Below are 12,737 nucleotides of genomic sequence, written 5' to 3'. Positions count from 1 at the left end.
CCCACATGTGATCTTGGGTAAATCATGTTACCGCTTTCTCCTCTGTAACATGACACTAATGCTTAATGTTGGCAAGACTATGATGAGCAATGAAACTGAAATAGGAGTTCAGACTAACTGAAATGAGCTAGCGACGGTGCAGGCTAACGCAAGATGGGGAAAGACAAGAGGAACCCTGCCTTTCTCCACAACCACCAAACGAGGTTCCAACCGCAGCCGACGGAGACTGAGGAAGCCGGGCACAATTCGGGTGTGAGCAGGGTGGGTCAGCTGAACTTGATCTCGCAGTTTCACAAGGGATGCCTCGGTCCCAGGCCAGAAGCAAAATCCAAAGCGCGCTCTAGAACTACATTCTAAATTGTTCATTCACAAAGTGAACCATCCCCTTTTTATATGCTATTTGCCTTTGTGTACATCATGGCATCTGAGTCTGAATTTCGCCCTCTGATAAGATAAAGGCCACATCTTTTCCTACTAAATGACACAGAAAAGCTTCTAGAGGAGAGTCTGCTACTTTGGAAGTACATAGCAAAAGTTTGTTAGATGGAAATCCAGTGACTGCATGAAGTTTACATTACAGCAGGAAGAGCCATGGGACTCCATTCTGGAAAAAGGCAGCGCACTCCAACTCAGATTGTATTTTCTGAGGCTTAAGGAGAGTCATGGCAGGGGGAAAAAAAAAAAAAGATCGTATTTTCCTAAAAAAATAAGATTGTGGCCTGGAAGCAGTGAACTATGTGGTGTGGGTAAGTGTGGGATTTTGAGAGCCGGGCAGTTTGGAGTCAAAATCCTTGGGCTCAAAATCCTTGGGCCCCATTTTCAGTCCTATGTCTCAAAGCAAGTTTGTAAAATTCTCTTGACATCCTTGCCCTTATCTTCAAAAGAGAAATCAACAGATCTGCCTTGCAAGGTTGTCTATAGGGTGAGAAATGCACCTAGGCAGCCTAGTAAAATAGAATTAATAGGTGCTCCATGTGCACGGAAGAGCGTAACTCGTTGGTACTAATATAACTGAACATTTGAGTGGGCTTTGAAAAATGAGGGGCCCTGCTGGTCCTGGGTCATAAAAATAATTCATGCGCATATACCATAAAATATCAAAAACACCATCGCTATTTCTGTTCTATGAGCTACTCAGAGTATTTCCTGAACTTGAGGTTGAGCAGATAAATTTGTACAACCCACAACCTCGCTAGCAGGTTAGCGAGTGAATGACGTCAAAAAGGGAGGAGGAGATAGCATCTTGACACAGTGCTTTAAAAGGAAGTCAAAATAGGAAACGTGCACATAACACTTCATTCACTCGAGCACGAGCTTACAGGCTTGCTCCCAGGCACGAGGGAGGAAAGCCCGCATGTGGATGGACCCTCTGGGGAGGGAGGCTACCACTGCAGACCAGAGCCAGGCTTTCCTTCTCCCTTTCCCGTAGAGCCTTGGGCTCAGAGTCGGGGGCCAGGATTCCCTCTTTGACCCCAGGAATTGCTTTACTCTTCATCTAGTGAAACTCACTTATTAGTCAGTGGCCGGGATCTAGAGAGGGAAGATGAGTGCAGAAAGTTAGTGAGTCAGTGGCAGACCTCAGTTCCCCGGGGACTCCCCAGGCCCTGCTCCTTCCATATCCTGCTAGGTCTTTGGGCTCCTTGGAAGCTTAGGAAGCTAAACTGAGCCAGGATCCCTCGCTCCCTACTTCGGTTCCTTCTGCCCTCTCCCCTCCAGGCTCCCAACTCCACTTAGCTTGCATGAGAGGACCCGAGTACCCACGGTTCCTGGGATAGAGGCAGCTGCCACAGTTTTCCTTCTGGGTTTCTCTTTTTCCTTCTCTTGACTATCTCCTTCATCATCTTTTCCTATGTCCCCCAACTGGCTGTTAAACAAAACTGAGTAATTTCCTCGCCCTTTACTTTTGAAACCTTATATTCGGGTTTTCTTTCATTTATTTTATTTTCAAAGTAATAAGTTCAAAGGATTTGAGTATTTTCAAGGATGTCTGGAATAAGATTTCAGAGAGGTCTGTGTTTCCCAAGCAAAAGGATGAGCTATTTCTCCCTAAGAAACATAATGAGGTGGCTTCCTGCCAGGGAAGCCCAGAATTGCAGAGCTCAGGGGTCACTGGGCCTTGAAACATAAAAGGTTCCTTAGCCCTGGGGAAGCGCTTCAGTGGTCCCCCAGTGAGCTACACAGAAACCAGGGCTCAGGTCGAGGTGGGCCTTGTTCAGAATACACCTAGCAGGGCTCAGGTCTTGGCAGCGCCTCCCAGAATCTGAAAGGACTCCCTAACACATGCATTGGAAGTGCATGCACACGCACACACACACACACACACACACACACGCGAGTCCAGGCCTCTCTAACTTGAAAGCACCAGCCATTCCAGAAATACCCCCACCTGAGCGTGCCCTGGTGTCTATGCTCTTTCCTGCTCCCCAGTGGCTCTCACAGTCTCTGAGAACAGAAAGGCAACAGGATCCTAAAATTGGAGGTCACTTCTCCACTGTGGAAAACCCCTGTCCACAGTCAGGCCCCTGGTTCCTAACATGAGTTACCGGGAGGTGAGCTGACCAGGGCAGGTGCTCAGGGAAAGGCCGATCTACTGGAAGTTAGGCCCGATCTAACGTCCACAGTTAGATCCGGGAGGACAGGTGAAATGTTCACCCTAGCAAAAACCAGAATGATGATACCTGAAGTGTGAACTTAAAAGGCAAAGAAATAAAGGAGAGAGAGAGAGAGAGAGAGAGAATGAAATTCATCCCCAAAGCCCTTTTCCTACAGTTTCTATAAGCCGTGTTTAGCTCGTGAAGGTACACTCTTCCATTACCCTGGGCAGAGCTTCCTGGTCCCAAGGTCTACAAGAGGGAACTTCCATGCTCCTTCCTGACTTCTCAGGAAGCTGACTGAGCCTTGGCCTCAACCACTACCCCAGGCAAGAGAGAAGCTGTGGGGAAGGCCACCTCCAGCAGGGACCTGGTCACCTGCAATGCTTTCGGGAGTGTCACTGAGTCCTTGCTGGGCAACGGTGCAGGGCCTAGAGCCCCAGGGGATCCCACACAAACCAGTCCCGAGGAATCAGAAGGTCAGTGCTGTGAGAAGGAACAGCCTGAGGAAACTGATGCAGAGTGTGGGGAAGTCTCTTGGCCTCCCTTTCTGGTCCGCATGGAGACCGGATGGGAGCTACCAGAACATGACCAGCAAACCAGCTGCTCACTCCCAGTCTCTCAGAGAGGGAGAAAGACTTAATTGACTTAGAAACCAAGTTCCGAGGGCCCGGAGAAAGGAAGCAACAGCCCAAGCTGAACGGCCAAGTCAAGAGCAGACCCGAGATAAGAAGCAAGACCTTCTCACGCTCGGCTGGCCGCTTTCACTTCCCCCGGCTCACTCTTCAGGACCTGGTTCCTCCTCACGTGGCTAAAACGATGAGTAAGATTTAAAAATTCCCTTCTACCTTCCTCCACAGGCCAATGATGACATTGGACTATAAGCCACACCAGACCAAAAATTCCCAGCTTATTTTTAGTGCTAGGGAATTTTCTAAGAAATCACTTTGTCTCCATGAAACTTTGGAACTGCTGCTTTAAAAGGTTTTGTTGTTGATGTTGCTGCTGTTGTTTTGGGTCCGTGCCAAGGATGGCCGTTTAATATTTTTTCCCTATTACAGTGGATCCTTGAATAACACAGGTTGGAACCATGCGGGTCCCTTATACTTGGATTTTTTTTTTTTTAAACAATTGCAGTACAGAACTATAAATATATTTCCTCTTCCTTATGATTTTCTCAACACTTTCTTTTCTTTAGCTTCCTTTATTGTATGAATATAGCATGTAATACCTATCCCGGACACAATATGTGTTAAGGCTTCTGATGAGGAATGAATGAACCAAGTCCCCATACCAGCTGGTACCAAAAGTAGGATGCTCAAGGGTCCACTCATATCTTCCCAAGCCCCCAACCCAAGGGATGCTGTGTGTTCTTGTGGGCTTTTGAAAAAGAAGCCCACGAACCCTTCTTTGAAATCTCTTCCCTACATGTACTTCTAAATTCAGAATCTTTCAGATTTTAAAACAATAATATAGAGCATGTATTATGTATACCCTGGGTAGGGTGGGAGGCACTCATCCATCTAATGAAAGCTTACCCACCTAGAGCCGTATAAATAAAAACTATCCATAGTCTAAGGTACGATCAGGCCAGCTTTTGCTTCCCAATGAGCTAGGAGAGATAAAACTTTACTTTTCAGATGATTTTGGATTTTGGACTTGCAAAAAGGGGAATGTCAGAAAACAGCTTATAAACTCATTTTTCTGTCTAAGGCACTCAAGGGCCCAGATTTGAAACCTCAACACTCCAGAAAGAAAACACACACACACACGCACACACACACACAGTAAGAAAAAGACTTAGGGTGACTTACAGAGTCAGTACAGCCCTTATACTATACTCCAGCAAACACTACAGCCAGCTTCAATTCAAGTATAAAATGAAGGCTCCCAGCTAGAAGCATCAACCCAGAGGAGTAGATTTGCGGGATTTGTCGGGGGGGGGGGCAATTCAGGAATGTATCTCTAAAGGCAAAGAGAAGCCCCAAGTCATTTTCTACCCCAAACAACGAATAAAGAGGAGCCTAAAGGAAGTAGCAAAAAATTCTCAAAAATTTTCTTCGACGAGCAGGCACAAAAGGGGAGACTGACGTAGGTTTAATTAATTTGTCCTTTACAATATTCCTGAGACACAAGTATCATTAACTTCAGCTCATAAATTACTAACCTTAGCAAGCCTGAGGAATTTGCCGAGGGGAAGAGCCAGGATTTCAACCCAGGTTTGCTTGCTCTCTCTGTAGCCCTAGGATATTCTCCCAGAACTTCTAGATGCACGCATCACCTCCAGACCTCTCAAAGAGCTTAGTCCCGTTGTAGCTTCTGTGAAGCTGAATTCTTGTGCTAGCCTTGGAAAAGCCTTGATGCTGGCTTCCCAATCTATCTGTCTCTTTCTCTTAACTTCGGTTTTTGTACAATAGAGGAAGTAGACCAAAGGTGTCGTTCCAGTTTTGAGGACAGGCAAGTCCGTCATTCTGCAACTGAGCCCACAGTTCTCTCGTGTTCCCGTGACCTCCAGCTGTCGCAGGGAGAGGTCTGAAAAATAAGTTCTGCACAGCCTGCCTCAGCTGGGTGGGTTCCACAGCTCAGCAAGGCCATATGCCGCACACACCAGAGGCTCAGCTCATTCCTGCTGGATGGCGTTCTCTGATGAAGTGGGCTGAGCAAAGGACACCATCCAAGGACACCAGTCTGATGCAGAGATACGGTCCCAGGGAAGCCTGAAAATACAGTTCTATTTTCTTCTTCTCCTCCTCCTCCTCCCCCTTCCCCCCTCCTCCTTCTTCATCTTTTCAATTTCAAGGTAAGGAAGCACATCTAGCTCTTTGAGATGAGGATTTTAGCCAAGACCCACGCTTATTCATTGCGCCCTCCTCACACATGCATCTCTCGTGTGGGTGACAGAGAGAGACCAGGCTTTGCAGGCACACAGATGTGGCTTCGGGCATCAGCCCACAACCTTCCTTAACGAGGTGACTTTATGCAAAGCTCCTTCTTAACACCCCTGAATTTCTGTTTCCCCATCCAGAATGGGGATATCCGTTTCAAAAGTTCTTCAGAAGATGGCTAAAAGTGATCCGAAATGCTCATAATTGCTGTGGACAATAATTTCCATGCCTCGGAAGGTGCGAGGGCCCATGTTGGACCGAGAGGACCACGAGCCTCAGACAGATGAGAAGTTGCTCGCCTCCCAGCCCCAGTACACTGCCACCCTAGTCTAGGAAACTGGGACCCAGTCCCGTGGTTGCTTCTGGAAGGGCCTGTGTTTGGTTGTCAGTGGGAAAGATGGGACTTGATGCATTGCTGAGAGAGTTGTGGGTTCATCATTGTTCCTCACAATCCTAAAATGATTGTGCATTTTCATTTATTCTAAAGCCCAGGGATTATCAAACCGAATTAATTTTTTTAAAGGACATTAACTTAAAGCATTTGTGGTAGCCAAGACATCTGTGAAGCCAAGCCCCCCATCTCCATGTCAGCAGAGACCCCGGGAAGTGGGAGTAAGCTGGTGACTCCTCCCCGCCTCTGCTGAGCTAGAGCTCCTGCATTCCTTCTGTCTCTCCCTGTTGTCATTGGCCTTGACTTCCACTCATTTATCTGATGCTCAATCCGAATGGCAGATTCCTTTTCTGGGAAGGAGAGCAAGGTTTCTCTGCTCTTTGAGAAAATTATTTGCAAATGCCCTTGACTCTCCCCATCCCCAGCTTGGCCTTGGCGGCCCCCCTGACTAAGGCTGCCAGGTTTGCCCCTTCCCCTGTCACTCAGGAAAAGGGGGTCCCGGGCGTATTAGAATCATCAGGCTTGATGCAGAAGGACACTTTTAAGCCCTCAAATCCAACCTTCCCGTTTCACTGACAGAGAAACTGACCCAGGCAGCGAGGAGCAGGGCTGAGAGCCACGCCCGGGTCATCAGCTGCCCCAGCCATGCGTTTTCGCCCTCTCCCTGCAACGTGTCAGGTCTAATTCAGGAGCTCCACAAATAACACAATAATAACTCTCACTGTGTTGCAGCAAGAGTCAAAATGATTACATTTCCCTCTTTTTCTGGCACACGGCATTCTGTAGGACAAACGACAAGGATCCACTTAGGTACGCGGCTTCTCCTCTGCCTCGCCCGAAATGACAGCCAGCTGCGGGCAGGGACGATGCCCTCTTGATCACTGTACCCTACCTAGCACAGCACAGGGCAAGAGCCTACCCCATCCCTATTTGTTAAATGAATGAATGATCTCATTTTAACGCTTGATCCACCGTAAAACTGCAATTCTTTGGGGGCAGACCATTTCCCCAGTTTCATTTTAAAGATCTAATTATCCACACCATACAGAATTTTTATTAGAAAGTGAAGTCATTAAATAAGCAGACACCAGACTCGGGCCCTGAGATAATTGCAAATAGAAACACATCTGTCTGCAGCACTAAGCTGGACCCAGGAAGCCCATTGCTGGGCGAACAGGGCACCCATTTTCAGCACTTGGATTCATTGGGACAATGGCTTCCTAACCAGGGAAATCAGGCTTCTAAATTACCTGACAAAGGCCAGGAGTGAGCAATTTTTCAATCGCTTTTCAGTACCTCCATCTTCCTAGACATGGGTTATGATGCCTGCATTCAAACCACCCTCCCTTTTAAAAGCCACCCACCCACATTTCCTGACCTTGTTGCTTTGGTCCCTATATATTCCTGGGACGTACCTGTCATGCTTTCCATTCGTATGTTCAGTTATAAAATCAGTTCAATTTATTTCAATGACAAACCAGCAATCCATTCTTGAGCAAAGGAAACTACTTCTAGCATCATCGAACATTTTCTCTTAACTCAGACATTTCAGACTCCTCCATTCATCACTTCTAGGAATGAGGAGGCCTCAGCCAACCACACAAAGCTTCGTTAATGCTACGCTGAGAGCAAAGTCCTTATTAAAGGTCTCTAAATATTTACTACGAGTCTAAGTTACTGACCAGTTCCACTCCCGTTGAAATCTGCTCTCCTTCTCCAAACACAATTATTTTAGGTCACTGACACACCAGCCAAGGAAATGACAAGACTGTATACTATGGCGGAAAGTGCAAGCAGGCCCCAGTTTTAAATTCTGGCCCTGTCCCTTACTAGCTGATAGACTCTGCCAGTTACCTTGCCTTTCCTGCTTTCTTTAACTATAGAAAAGGGGACACGAATACTAACGTCACAGAGTTCTGGTGATGATTTGAGAAAAATGTAACATGGTTCACGTTACAGTGTAACATGGTACATGTTACAATGCAACATGGTAAATGTTATAATGTAACATGGTAACTTCAAAAAAAAGAAGCTAAACACCCCAGTATAAAACATATGAAACATTCATTTTCAAGTGTTCTCTGACAAAGGAGCCAAGAGTACACAATGGGGAAAGGGCAGTCTCTTCAACAAATGGTGTTGGGAAAACTGGACAGTCACATGCAAAAGAATGAAACCAGACCATGACTTTGCATCGTCCATGAAAATGAACATGAAGTAGATTAAAACCTTGCAAGTAAGATCTGAAACCATAAATGGCCTAGAACATACAGGCGATAAGTTCCCTGACACTGGTCTGGACAATGAATTTTTGGATTTGATAAAATCAAAGGCAAAGAAGCAAATTACAGTATTCTCATGGATAGTAACAAATTCTTGAACTCAGAGTGTTATTTTGGCCATTTCAAAATTCATTTCTCTTTGAGAAAACAAAGTTGGTGATTTGCATAAACTCACCGTGTTTGGAGCATAGTTTATCTGTCGAGAGATATCTCGCAGACTGACCAGCAGTTGAGGAACTGGAATATGGGCAATTTTTAACCTTTCCAGATAATGAATAGATCTCCGAAGGCCAGAATTAGTCCAAAGAGCTCCCTACCTCCATTCTAAGAGGACCCAGAGGCCCAGAGTAACTGAGAACTCTTTTTTAATCAATGAGAGTAAATAAAGGCAAGTCTACTGTGAGGTAGGCACCATGCCAGATGCCATAAAGACATGAGATCATTTCCTTCCTAGAAGGCAAGTATCAGTATTACCATTTTACAGATACGAAAACTGAGGCTCGGAGGGGTTAGACAGTCCTGCAGGATCCCACCTCTGGGACACAGCGGCAGCAGAGTCTGGATTCATAGCTGACTCCAAAATCTACTTCTTTCCCATCACCGTTCTGCACTGTCAGCTAAATCATGCAGCCTCTGAGAAAGGATTATAAGCAGGATGAAGTAGGAACCAGAGGATTCCATGGGTTGATGAGTCGAAACTCAGAAAGGCAGGGCTGGCTCCCGGCCGTGGGCCTCTGCTGCTCCTGCTCACGAGCCAAGGGAGGGGCTCTGGAACAATCACCCCATCGCCACACAGGGTGGACTCGGGCTCCCCAAGTGGACAGTGGTAAGACAACTAAATTGTAGCCACCAAGCACAAGATGCCTGATTCAACATTAATGGGTGACCTAGTCAAGTTGTCTGAGGCCCCACCTCTCCTTGACTTTTCCTTCATTGCACCACCCCTCCGACGTATCATAAGGATCTCTTTCTATGTCTGACTTCAATCTTTGAGAAGGGGAATAATGGACAGGGTTTTAAACGTGCAGTTCCCAAAACTTTATTTGGTTCAGAGTAGATGCTCATTGAAGGTCAAGTGGATGAAAGAAGTGAATTCAACATCAAGGCTGGACAAGATGACTTCGGCCGATGCCTCCCAACCCTGAGATATCACGGCTTAATGATTCCTAGACCAGCTTTCCATCTCCAGGCAACAGTTCAGGGTCTCTTCTTCAACACTGAGATTTCCCAACGGGATGAGAGCATTATAGGTGCTTCAGGGCTTCAACCCTTCAAAACACCCCCTACAGGCTACTCCTTGCCATCCTTCAGGAACAAGCAAACACGGCTATTGGAACAGATGCTGTCAAACCCGTTTTAAAGACTGTAAACTGAGGCCCATAGGACTGAATTGACTTCTCCAGGGCCAACATTTGACAATGAAGCTGCTGATTCCCTAGTCTTTTCATGTTACTAAGCCTGGAGCGTAGATAGGCAAAGCTGGGGTGGGGGTGGGGGTGGGGGCAGGGCGGTGGGAAAGAAGAAAGTATGCAAAAAAGTGAAAATAAAAGGGAAGAGAGGGGCAGCTTCTCTGGAGAGTGTCACTGACAGCTGACAGTCGGTGACCTATAGCCCTGGCCAACTCTGAACTCCTCACTCTGGGCTGGCTGGGCTGGGGGTGGGGGTTAACTTGGCTCTCAGTGCCCCTGACTTACCAGTTGCATCTAGGCCCTGAGAGCAAAAGCAAACTGAATGCTTCTTGGTGCTGAGTAAAAAAACAGGAAGTGACAAGTGGCTTCATTCTCCTCTCAACTTGGGTCTCCAACAGTTGGGGTCAAGGGTGCACCAAAGACCTGACAGGCAGTTCCCTGGCAGCTTGCCACTGTGGGAGTCAGTGGCACCCCCAGAACATGGGGTTTAGGGGGCCCTGTTGTCCCGGGAGGAGCAAGACCAGGAAGCCTACAGGGTGGGAGGCAGGGACATAGGCCTTTGGGGTCAGCTCCATCACTGTTCCATTCGTTGAACAAAAACGGAGCTCTGACTACAGGCTAAATCCAGACCTGAGGGAAATGGCTCACTCTGAGCTTGGTTTTGTCATCTGCGAAGTGGGGACAGCCCCGAGCCCACAGGGCTGTCATGAACATCAGTGAGCTCCTTCACTGCACGTGGAGTCTATTATTAGCACGGAGGCAGGATGGGAGGCACGGTGTGCCTGAGACGGAGGCGCTGCCCGCTTCCCAGAGCTGGAGGCAGGAGGCAGTGTGGGCAGGTCCATCCCCACCTCTCTCCCCTCGCAGGAGCCCGGGGCCAGAAGGAGGTGAAGTTCTGCCAGCCCCCAGCCTGGGCCCAGTGCCCATGTTTATGACTGTTTATTTCAGAGCAAGTAGAAAGGAGAAATTAGAGTCATAAAAGACAGGACAACAGACCAATAAAAACCAGCTCCCAGAAGAGTCAGAAGGAGGAAGAGAGGCGAAACTGTCACCATAGCAACACAAGACAGTCAGAAGCACGCAGGAAAAACAGCCCCTGCTCTGCCTCCTCTCATCACAGCCAAGCGAGCCTGGGACCCCACTCGGGGCTCAGTGAAAGCCCAGACCCACCCCAAGGCCCGAGTCCCCAGGCGCAGATACGCAGCCTGACCTGGCTAGCAGCCACTCTCCTCCTGCTGGCCCTCCATTGCAGCACAGGGCCCAGCCTTTCCCGGTCCCAGCCCAGCTTGCTGTGCCCTGGGGACTCAATGCAATGCAGATGGCCCAGGCCCTATCCAGAGGGACGGTGATAGTGAAAGACGCGAAAAGTTTCCAACAGAGCAAAGCAGGAGGGCCACAGAGCTGTGGGGGCGACCGAGGTCCCAAACACCTGCCCCTGGAGTCCCTGGGGCACAAGCAGGGAAACAAGGACATGGGTGAGGAGACCAGGCCCTGGAGGGTGGCCTGTCACTGCACGACTCCACACACCCAACACAGTGGCTGGGGGAATTCCTAGGATCTGGGGGTGGACTCAGCAAATACCCCCGGAGGTCTTAAATGACAAAGGCTTTCGTTCTGGTCCCTGGGAACACTGGCCAGCAAGTCAGGACAGCTTGAAGAAGGATCCGGGAACCCACTGGCCCATTTTGACAGAGGCTTCTTAGTCTTTTGGCTGGCAGGCAAGACAGGTGTCTCCACCAAATAGCACGGCTGGCCTGGGACCAGCCTTTTGGGAAGTGGGTCAAATTGTTCCCAAAGCGAAAGATCTGTAAAGTCCCTTTTGCCAGACTGGGATTCTCAGGAGGAGGAAGGTGATAGGGCCGGGAGGCCCGGGTCCTAGACACAGCAGTGCGCTGACTGGCTAAGAACATCTAGGGCAGGTGGCCGCAGAAGGGTCCAGGTGTGGAGGCACTGGGGGCAGAGGGGTGGCGGTTATCCTTGCTCTGGCGCTGTAGAGAGAGGCGGGAAGCCTGGGCCTCTGGTGGTGGGAAGGGGGAAGCAGAAGGTTGGGGTGTCCTGGAAGAATGGCTTTGGAGCTGAAGATACCTGGCTGGGGGCGGAGAAACCGGGGGTGGGGGGGGCGGACCGAGTGGCTGAGGAGTGACGGGGGTGACCTGTAACACAATCGGGAAGCAGTCCTGGGGATCGGGGCAACCGGCGCACAGACGGACATCTGGACGGCGATCGCAGAAGAAGGACTGAAGGACTGGGTCCTCCTCTCTCCGTCCCTCCCTCCCTTGAAGGCTGCCGGGGCATCGGGAGCTGGGGGAAGGATGGCAGGGCTCTCCGCGGCGCCTCCCGAGCCCCGTTCCCTGCCGATCCCCACCCGCGCTCCCCGCCGCGCCCCCGCCGCGTCCGCGCTGCGCTCACCCGGGGTCGCCGCCGCCCTGCTCGGCCGCGCGTCCGCCGCTGCCCCAGCTGCCGCCGCTGTGGACGCCTCTCCTGCGGCCGCCGCAGCCTGCGAGACGGCCCCGGAGCCCCGCCCCGGCCCGCCCCGCCCCGGCCCGCCCCCAGCCCGGCCCGCTGCGGCCGCCCCGCCCCGCCCCGGCCCGCCCCGGCCCCCGGGGCTCCCCACCCGCGCCTGCACCCGCCTAGCCCCACACGCGCGCGGCGACCCCTTCCGCGCCCCCGGGAGTGGTGCTGTGGTGCTGGCCGCCTGCGCACACGGTAGCCCCGGCCTCCTTTCGGCCTTGGCCACTTGGCATTGGCCTCCGCGAGCAAGCCGGGACCAGCCCTTGCTGCTTCTACACACGGAATTCCTTCATACCCATTATGCCCTCCAAGGAAACCGGAGAAGGGCCTTGCAATCCACCCCAAGACGCGCAGGCCACCCTCAATTTAGTGTTCGTGCTCCCAGCCAAACCGCCCTAACCTCTTCCACCCTCTCACGTTACTCTGGGTTCTGAAGCCGCCTTCCTCCCTGTCCTTCCGTGTTCATACTTTGAACAGATTCCTAGTTTTGGGGGCTGCAGGGATCTGATGGGACCACCAAAAAAGTCTTTCAAATGCTCCAATCCAAATAACGTTAACTACTCTAAAGAGTAAGCCTGCAAAAACACTTTAAAAAATTCTGTGATGCCAGGGAAGTGTAGGAGATTAGGGAGTGTCACTGTCGTGATCATTGTTTTAAAGCATCTGCC

At 50.0% G+C, this 12,737-nt stretch overlaps 1 protein-coding gene across 3 annotated transcripts in view; it reads right to left on the bottom strand.

Moving 5' to 3' along the window:
- Nucleotides 1-12,015, bottom strand: part of CYRIA (CYFIP related Rac1 interactor A) — a 105,132-nt gene extending 93,117 nt beyond the window's left edge. For 2 of the 3 annotated variants that reach the window (XM_044262047.1, XM_044262049.1), the window contains exon 1: nt 11,968-12,015. The gene's annotated coding sequence lies outside the window, so the exon portion shown is untranslated. Of the gene's footprint in view, nt 1-4,758; nt 5,045-11,967 lie in introns of those variants that run through there. The other variant, XM_044262048.1, reaches the window with a different exon arrangement.
- Nucleotides 12,016-12,737: the final 722 nt, after the last annotated feature.

Source organism: Neovison vison, chromosome 8 (assembly GCF_020171115.1).
Source record: "Neovison vison isolate M4711 chromosome 8, ASM_NN_V1, whole genome shotgun sequence".
In the NCBI taxonomy this organism is placed as follows: domain Eukaryota; kingdom Metazoa; phylum Chordata; class Mammalia; order Carnivora; family Mustelidae; genus Neogale; species Neogale vison.
The sequence above is the reverse complement of the archived record's forward strand: the minus strand, read 5'-3'. Positions and strand labels throughout refer to the sequence as shown.